Source organism: Aquarana catesbeiana, linkage group LG03 (assembly GCF_042186555.1).
Source record: "Aquarana catesbeiana isolate 2022-GZ linkage group LG03, ASM4218655v1, whole genome shotgun sequence".
Lineage (NCBI taxonomy): Eukaryota > Metazoa > Chordata > Amphibia > Anura > Ranidae > Aquarana > Aquarana catesbeiana.
In genome coordinates this window covers 520,113,457-520,123,249 of record NC_133326.1, presented here as the reverse complement: position 1 = coordinate 520,123,249, position 9,793 = coordinate 520,113,457, and positions in this window count along the sequence as shown.

The window sequence follows — 9,793 nt, the reverse complement described above, 5'->3', positions numbered from 1 at the left end:
TATGAGGTTTTTATATCTGAATGTAAGTACAAGCCACATACGCAGTTAAATTAACCTGGCATGAATTGATAAGATCCAATGTATGGGAAAACCTTTCTATGACTATGAGAAATTAGGAAGAGAAATTCTTGTCCATATGGAGCCCCTGGTTTCTCTACAAAGATGCCGCTTCCCAAACCCAATAAACAACGTAGAGATGGTTCTCACGATAACACTACTCCAGTGAACCAAATCTTTCTTGGGTAAAAGTAAAGTTCCCAGGGTCACCCCAGGAGCAGGAGATACTGGTGGTTACTCATTCCACCATTTCCAATCCCTCCCTCCCTTTTTTTTTTTTTTCTTTTGTTTCCTTCTCCTCCCTTAATATACCATCCGAAAGTACTTTCCATTCTGGACTCCCTTTTTCCCATTTCTCCTTCCTGAATACTTTGCTTCGTAACCTCATTCTGAACTAGTTTTAAAAAAAAAAATTAAAAAAACTAAGAAAGTAGATAGAAGTCACGCTACATATTGTTAATCACTAACTTACTCAACTTTTTACACTTTAGACATGATTATTACATTTTCGTTCATGTGATAACTTAACCACAGCAATGTCACTTTTAATCTGGGACTGCCAGCTGCTCATCAAATGCCCAAGCTAAGAACCATAGGCAATTGTTAGAACTATAAATCACTATTCACAGCGCTGTGAACAGTGATTTACACTTTACCTTTTCAATTCCTGGAACGGTTTTTGTACATCTTGTCTGTCTGGAGATGTATGGTAATAAGACAGGTTTTCATTCCTCTGGTAATCCATTAAATACAGAATAAAAAAAAAAACTGGCATTGAAATAAAAACACAAGAAGAGGCAGCACCAAAATATTCTTGGCCATAATTTTAGTTTTAAGAAAAACTACTGAGCTCCAGGAGTCCCAAATATGTCAGGGAGTCCCAAACACATCAAAGCTTTGGCTTTGTGCTGCCTGCCATACAGCATTCTTATCAATTATATTGTGCCCATTTTATTCTATGGATTACAGAATACCGCCCTGCCCATTCTTCCTACTGACCACCAATGTAAGGAGCATTTTTTCCACTGATCACCAGTTTAAGGATAATTTTTCACAGTGACCACCACACTAATGTACTTTAGCAATAGTAATTATTAAGAGAGGTAACCTGAAATGTATTTTAAGGGTTCCTCTATTTTGAGAGGCTAGTATAAAACCCATTCTTCCAGGTTGTCATCTCTGCAACTTTCAATTGCAAAAACAACCAAAGTGATGAAGGCAGCCTACTTGCAACCATTTCCATGGAAATTGTGAAGCAATCACTTGTCGGTGGCAGGTTGCCTTGATCCCTTAAATTATTTAATATGCAAAAGCTAGTTGAAGTTGCCCAAAAAAATGTCATGTGTATGGGCAGCATTAGCACTCCCAGCCATTATAAAAAATACAGCCACTTACTGTATACACTATATTACCAAAAGTATTAGGACACCTGCCTTAACACACACATGAACTTTAATGGCATCCCAAGGTTTAGGAGTGTTTCTATGGGAATGTTTGACCATTCTTCTAGAAGTGCATTTGTGAGGTCAGGGACTGATGTGGACGAGAAGGCCTGAGTCACAGGGCCAGAGGTCAGGTAGGCCAGTCAGGTTTCTCCACCCCAAACTCGCTCATCCATGTCTGTATGGACCTTGCTTTGTGCATTGGTCCAAATCATGTGAAGGAGGGATTATGTGTGGGGTCATTTTTCAAGGTTTGGGCTTGAAAAAAAAAGTGGAGACTGTGAGCCAGGCCTTCTCATCCAACATCAGTGCCTGACCTCACAAATGCGCTTCTGGAAGAATGGTCAAAACATTCCCAGAGACACACTTCTAAACCTTGTGGACAGCCTTCCCAGAAGGGTTGAAGCTATTATAGCTGCAAAAGGTGAGCCAACTCAATATTGAACCCTACGGGCTAAGACTGGGATGACATTAAAGTTCATGCGCATGTAAAGGCAGGTGACCCAATACTTTTGGCCATATAGTGTATCTGCTCCCTGTTCTCAGGCACCCCAATTTGTCTGTTGTACTAGCTCTCTTATTTCTCGTCTCTGCTTCCAGTCTCCCCACTTTCTTATGCCAGTCTACTTCATTAGCCTTTTAAGAAAAAAGTTATCTGTCTGCACCATCAATAGCCAAGCAACCAAGGACAGCCTTTTTTTTTTTCCACCGGAAAGATATTTTAGTCTTAGCCAGCTCAAGGTGTCATCCTTGAAGATCATAGACTTCTGGTCACTCTTTAGAGGTGAACCCCAAACTAAACAAGTAAACCTGAAAAGTGTAGGGGCCATGGCATTGGGTTATTTAGTGAAACACTGCTGCTGCTAAGTTCCATGGTAGGTTCAAGCTTGTTGGGAGAGGGATAATATTACTATTACTAATAATAGTATTGACCCTTTCACACTTTTTAAAATGTGAAATCAAAATTAATCACCAAACAAAGTTAGTGGTGTGAACCAGGTTCAATACAGCAGTACCTGCATGAAAAACTGCACTTCAAGGCCAAATTTTAAATTGCAACTTGAATGTCTATTTGTAAAATTACTTCTTATATTTAATAGCAAAATGTTTAGGTTCAAAGTGAAGAGGTGCTTCAGAGGGCTACTGGTGAGGTGACTGCATGGAGAGAAATGTTTGCAGAGTCTTGGTTCCAATGCAAAGTCTACTACAAACTAAACAGCAGTGATTTTGTTCTGTCAAGCAGTATTTAAAAGAGCAGTCCAGCATTAAATGAAGCACTGACTCCTAAAGCCCAGTACATACAGGCTGAATGTCGGGCGGCATCGGCCGGTTCAATAGAAACCGGCCGTTCAGCTGGCTTCTGTCACTATCGTGGCCGAAAAAGGTCTACCGACCAGCTCCCATTTAACACTCAGCCAATGGCTGAGAGCGCTGACCAGAGTGTTCTGATGGGGGGGGGGGTTGTCGTCCCCCCCCGTCAGAACACAACAGCACAGGAGATGGCTTTAGGAACATTGATTTGTTAGTACAGCGGCTCTGACCTGAGCTATCAGTTTTTTTACATTCAACCCAGACGGTCGAACGAAAAAAAACCACTAGTAAGTAAAGTGTCCCTGCAGCTTTGAAGGCTGTCACTGAAGAGAAAACTGACAAGACTTTGACTTTCTAATTAGTGTTGCACCACAGGTTGCAGGAAAGAAAAATCGCTCAATTCCCCCATCAACACAGTCAGTGTTGATGGGGGAATCCCTCCCCTTAAGCTACTGCATTGTGCCACTGGCAATACTTATATGAAAAATCCAACAGGCCGATCAACTTGGGTACAATCAGCCTGTCCATTCAAGATTCAAATCTCGGCCAGTTTCTGCTGAACCGGCTGGGATTAGAACAGTCTATGGCCGGTATTACCAATGCTGTCTGAACCGTAATAATATTATGCCAACACATCAATTATTAGTGGGAATGTTTCAGCAGTCCCATTATTGTTATTCGTTTTTTTATTAGTGGGACTGCTTCAGCAGTCCCACTATTGTTCTTTGTTCTTAATTATTTTTAATCTTATTATTATTCCGTACGTTTTTTGGCTCTGCGTAACTTCTGCATACTTTCAGCTATTAAAACCATTCAACTTTTAAAATGTTCAGCTCTTTCAGCTAATGATGGGACTTCTTCAACTTTTTTTCTACTATTTATACTTTTTAAAATATTAAGCTTTTTAACACTTTTTTTAACATTGAAGTGAATGAGAGCTTGCTTCAAATCCTTAAAATCCTCTTCTGCTCCCCAAAGTTTCAGCTCCTTCATATTTTCACCTACAGACGCCAAACAAACTTTAAAATGTTCACAACATATTCAGCTATCTGGCTATATCTTTTCAGTTTGATATCTTTTACAGTGAGTCTTTTAAAGCTGTTTAAGTTTAGTGATCATTTCAGGAAATGTTATTGATTAAACAGTGTGTATTGCGCTTAGAGTGGATGATGTCATAGCTAGAGCACAGAGCCTTAAAAAAAATTATCTTAGTTCCTTCTCTACAAATTGCTCTCACACCCACGAGATCTACTTGTCATACACAATTTATACATCAAAACATAGGTATTTTTGTCTAGTTTAAGGCAATGTGCTCAGTTTTGTGATACACCTTTTACTTTTGGCTGGTTGCGCTTCCAAATGACAAGAGTTCTGCACTTTCTTCCATTGACTGGCCTGTATAAAATTCTTCACATTTCCCAGCGAAATGCACAGCCAACTTCTTTGTTAAATCGCTGACATGCCCACATTTTTAAGTTTATCAACATAAATTTTATACCGATACGTTCACAAAGGCCGTGTGTTTCTAACGGTGAAGTCGCTGTTTCGATAACATGTACTGTTGTGGATAAGGCTTGTTTGAAGGGTTCTCTCACACTGTCTCTCACTCATTAGGTGTGGGGATTAATGATCAAAAAGCTTTTCAAAAACCTTTAAATATTCCACATCTTTCATACATTAGTGGTGTTAATGTCAGGGTACTCACCAGGGCCGAGATGCTGAGAGCGGCTCCCCTTGCAGCAGAGTGCGCTATACCCCTGGAGGTGGCACAGAGGGTATCGGGCACAGAGAGGCACGGGTCGCCAGGCACTAGTAGGGGCTTGCGTGTTGGACTTCCGTCTGGTAGCAGGTCTGTGCAGGGTACACCCGGACGGTGGTCAGCAGAGAAATCAGGCCGGGGTTCAAACACCTTGGTCTCGAAGTAGACAACTGGAACAAGTATGTAGAGAAGCCAGGGGGTCAAACACAGCAAACCGGTAGGAAGGAAGTCCGTTTAAACAAGCTGAGGTCATGCACAGGAATCAATCAATGGGAGGGTCCAAGACCGGCCGAGGTCAAACACTGGAGCAGACAGGAGCAAAGTCTTAAGGAGAAGCCGGGGGTCTAACACTGGAGCAGGCAGAAGAGGAATCCGATAAGCAAGCCGAGATCAAGGGTGCAGGGGAAGTTCAAGGGTGGTCAAGGCAATCCGGGTCGCAACAGGCAGGAGTCAATAGCAGAACTAAGGAACAGGAACACAGAAGCTGAAATGACAAACCAGCAATAAGACAGAGAGCTGGGCTGCCTTTTATAGGGCCGCCAGGGAAACTCACGTTGTGCGGCTAAGGTGCGTACGTGCTTACGCCGTTTCACCGTGTCGCGGCCCGATGACTCGCACGTCTACGTGTGCCGTTGCGCCGTGACGCGGTCCACTGAATCGCGTACCCGCATGCGCCGTTTCGCCATTCTGCCACGCAGGTGTACAGGAAAATGCCGGTATTGGCAAACAAAGTTTCTGTTATTCCTCTGACAGTTAATCTTTTTTAATGAAATTCATGTCTATTTTAAAACCATTCCTACTTTTCCAACTATTCTCACTTCTTCAACTTTTTTTTACGGATTTAAGCTACTCATCCAATTCAGCTATTCAGCTTTCCCACTCATTTTCTCCAGGAAATGCATTTTCTAGATTTTAGTATTTTCAATACAAAGGTGTAAAACACAGTTGAGGGAGGAAAGAGAGAGAGGTGGTAATAACAAACAACTCTGGAGAGGCCATAGGTGGCCTTCATACATCCGGATTGGCACAAAGTCTAATGGCATAGTTAGCTAGGTTACAGCGCTATAGTACAGGAAGGCACAATGCTGGAGAAATAGCAGTGAGAGCTTCTCTGTCAGACATTCCATTAGCATGTTCTGTAAATTATAACTGCGTGGTCTGCTTTTCCAGAGAAAAAAAAAAGGAAGGAGGAAAGGGGAGGGAAGGGGAGAAAAGAGAGGGGAAAAGATATAGGGAAGCTCCAATCAGTTGGGCTTGTCTCTCCTGGGCTCCGAGTGCTTACGGTATACAGGGGGGGGGGGGGGGTCTCATGGAATCAAGGGGCATCCATCTGTTGATGCAAAGGATCCCATGGTGCTATGTGTCGGTCCACCCGGTAATTAGTCTAGCGGATATGGACTCCATAACCTCCACGTCCTTGATTTTGGCATAAAGATCAGATTGTGTCGGGGGTTTTGTTGTTTCCATTGAAGGGCCACTAGACATCTAGCCGCCGTTAATATGTGTGTGGCCGAGGACATGGCCTAGCGTGGGATGTGAAAGGACATGTTCCTGTACAGCTCTGGTCTCTCCTTCTACAATCCTGCTCCATCCTGATCGACCATAGACAGAAAACTACTCCTTTCTCGCCCAACCCAGACCGAAGTGTCTCCTACATCCCAGGGAGGCATTTTGGTGGATGGGAAAGCGGCAAGGGAAGAAGCAACCCCCGGCAAAGATGAGCATCACCACCCCCTCCTGCCAAGATGGCCACCGCAACTCTAGTTCATGGGCCTAACGCATCACCAGCCTCCACTCCTGATCTCTTTGGAGACAGCCAGGATGCCTTCCCTCCGCCTTCTCCCAAGCTTCTGGACCTTCTGGCTGTGTCCCTGCAAGCAACCCGGGGAGCAGTGGTCACGGATGGCGCCAAGGAGCCTACACTGTCTGAGGTCCTCACCATCATTAACCACTTCAGCCCCGGAAGGATTTACCCCCTTCCTGACCAGAGCACTTTTTACAATTTGGCACTGCATCGCTTTAACTGCTAATTGCGCAGTCATGCAATGCTGTACTCAAACAAAATTTGCGTCCTTTCCTTCCCACAAATAGAGCTTTCTTTTGATGGTATTTGATCACCTCTGCAGTTTTTATTTTTTGCGCTATAAACGGAAAAAGACGGAAAATTTTGAAAAAAAATGATATTTTCTACTTTTTGTTATAAAAAAAATCCAATAAACTCAATTTTAGCCATACATTTAGGCCAAAATGTATTCGGCCATATGTCTTTGGTAAAAAAAAAATGTCAATAAGTGTATATATATATATATATATATATATATATATATATATATATATATATATATATATATATATAGGTTTGCGCAAAAGTTATAGGGTCAACAAACTAGGGTACATTTTCTGGAATTTACACAGCTTTTAGTTTATGACTGCCTATCTAATTTCTTGAGGTGCTAAAATGGCAGGGCAGTACAACCCCCCCCCCCCCAAAAGACCCCATTTTGTAAAGTAGACACCCCAAGGAAATTGCTGAGAGGCATGTTAAGCCCACTGAATATTACATTTTTTTGACCCAAGTGATTGAATAATGATAAAAAAAAAAATTACAAAAAGTTGTCACTAAATGATATATTGCTCACACATGCCATGGTTATATGTGAAATTGCACCCCAAAATACATTTAGCTGCTTCTCCTGAGTATGGGGATACCACATGTGTGGGACTTTTGGGAGCCTAGCCACGTACGGGGCCCCAAAAACCAAGCACCGCCTTCAGAATTTCTAAGGGTGTAAATTTTTGATTTCACTCCTCAATACCTATCACAGTTTTGAAGGCCATAAAATGCCAAGGAGGCACAACCCCACCCCCCCAATGACCCCATTTTGGAAAGTAGACACCCCAAGCTATTTGCTGAGAGGCATGTTGAATCCATGGAATATTTTATATTTTGACATAAGTTGCGGGAAAATGACAAACTTTTTTTTTTGCACAATGTTGTCACTAAATGATATATTGCTCAAACATGCCATGGGCATATGTGGAATTACACCCCAAAATACATTCTGATGCTTCTCCTGAGTACAGGGATACCACATGTGTGGGACTTTTTGGGAGCCTAGCTGCTTACGAGGCCCAGAAAACCAATCACTGCCTTCATGATTTCTAAGGGCGTAAATTTTTGATATTTTACAGCTCTCATTTGTTTTTGAAAATGAAGAAAGACAAGAAAAATGTATATGTTTTTTTTTCATTTTTCAAATTTCAAAACTTTGTGACAAAAAGTGAGGTCTTCAAAATACTCACCATACCTCTCAGCAAATAGCTTGGGGTGTCTACTTTCCAAAATGGGGTCATGGGGGGGGGGGGTTGTGCCATCTGGGCATTCCATGGCCTCCGAAACTGTCATAGGCAGTGAAGAGTGAAATAAAAAATGTACACCCTTAGAAAGCCTGAAGGCGGTGCTTGGTTTTCGGGGTCCCGTACGCGGCTAGACTCCCAAAAAGTCTCACACGTGTGGTATCCCCGAACTCAGGAGAAGCAACAGAATGTATTTTGGGGTGTAATTTTACATATTCCCATGGCATGTTTGAGCAATATATCATTTAGTGACAACTTTGTGCAAAAAAAAAAGTGTCTTTTTCCCGCAACTTGTGTTACAATATAAAATATTCCATGGACTCGACATGCCTCTCAGCAAATAGCTTGGGGTGTCTACTTTCCAAAATGGGGTCATTTGGGGGGGTTTTGAACTGTCCTGGCATTTTATGCACAACATTTAGAAGCTTATGTCACACATCACCAACTCTTCTAACCACTTGAAGACAAAGCCCTTTCTGACACTTTTTGTTTACATGTAAAAAATTTTTTTTTGCAAGAAAATTACTTTGAACCCCCAAACATTATACATTTTTTTAAAGCAAAGGCCTTATAGATTAAAATGGTGGGTGTTTCATTTTTTTTTCACACAGTATTTCCGTAGCTTTTTGGGAAAAAACACACTTTTTAAAATTTTAATGCACTAAAACACACTATATTTCCCAAATGTTTGATGAAATAAAAAAGATGATCTTAGGCCGAGTACATGGATACCAAACACAACATGCTTTAAAATTGCGCACAAACATGCAGTGGCGACAAACTAAATGCATTTTTAAAAGCCTTTAAAAGCCTTTACAGGTTACCACTTTAGATTTACAGAGGAGGTCTACTGCTAAAATTACTTCCCTCGATCTGACCTTCGCAGTGATATCTCACATGCATGGTACATGGTTGCTGTTTACATTTGACGCCAGACCGGTGCTTGCGTTCGCCTTTGGGAGAGGAGGAGACAGGGGTGCTTTTTTTTTTTTTTTTTTCCTTTATTATTTTTTTGCTTTTTTATCTTATTTTTAAACTGTTCCTTTAATTTTTTTAGCATTTTTATTGTTATCTCAGGGAATGTAAATATCCCCTATGATAGCAATAGGTAGTGACAGGTACTCTTTTTTTGAAAAAATTGGGGTCTATTAGACCCTAGATCTCTCCTCTGCCCTCAAAGCATCTGACCACACCAGGATTGGTGTGATAAAATGCTTTCCCAATTTCCCAATGGCGCTGTTTACATCCGGCAAAATCTAAGTCATAAAATGCTTGTAGCTTCAGGTTTCTTAGGCCATAGAGATGATTGGAGCCATTCTGGTCTCTTATCAGCTCTATGGTCAGCTGGCCGAATCAACAGCTGCATGCTCAGGTTCCCTGTTGGGACAGGAGAGCCAGAGAAAAACATGGAAGACAGTGGGGGGGGGGGGGCATTCCCTCCCACTGTTTGTAAAAGCAGTCTAGAGGCTAATTAGCTGCTAGGATTGCTTTTACATGAAAGCCGACCACTGGCTGAAAAGAATGATACCAAGATGATACCTAAACCTGCAGGCATCATTGTGGTATAACCACTCAAAGTCCAGCAACATACCAGTACGTTGGGCATATATTGTAAACTTTTTTTTCATGCAGCCTGTGGGCTGAACGAAAAAAAGAGATTGATCAGTGGGTATGCCCACCATTAGAACACCTCCCTTCATCCACCCACTTCTAATGATGGGCATACATGCACCGTTTATATATGCCGAAGCATGGGGGCATCCGCCCCAAAAGGTAGGAGCAAATTGCTGAGTATCTGAACAGATTTTGATCTGTTCAGATACTATGTCACTAAGGGAGGTGTATGCTGCGTGTGTGGTTGTTAGCG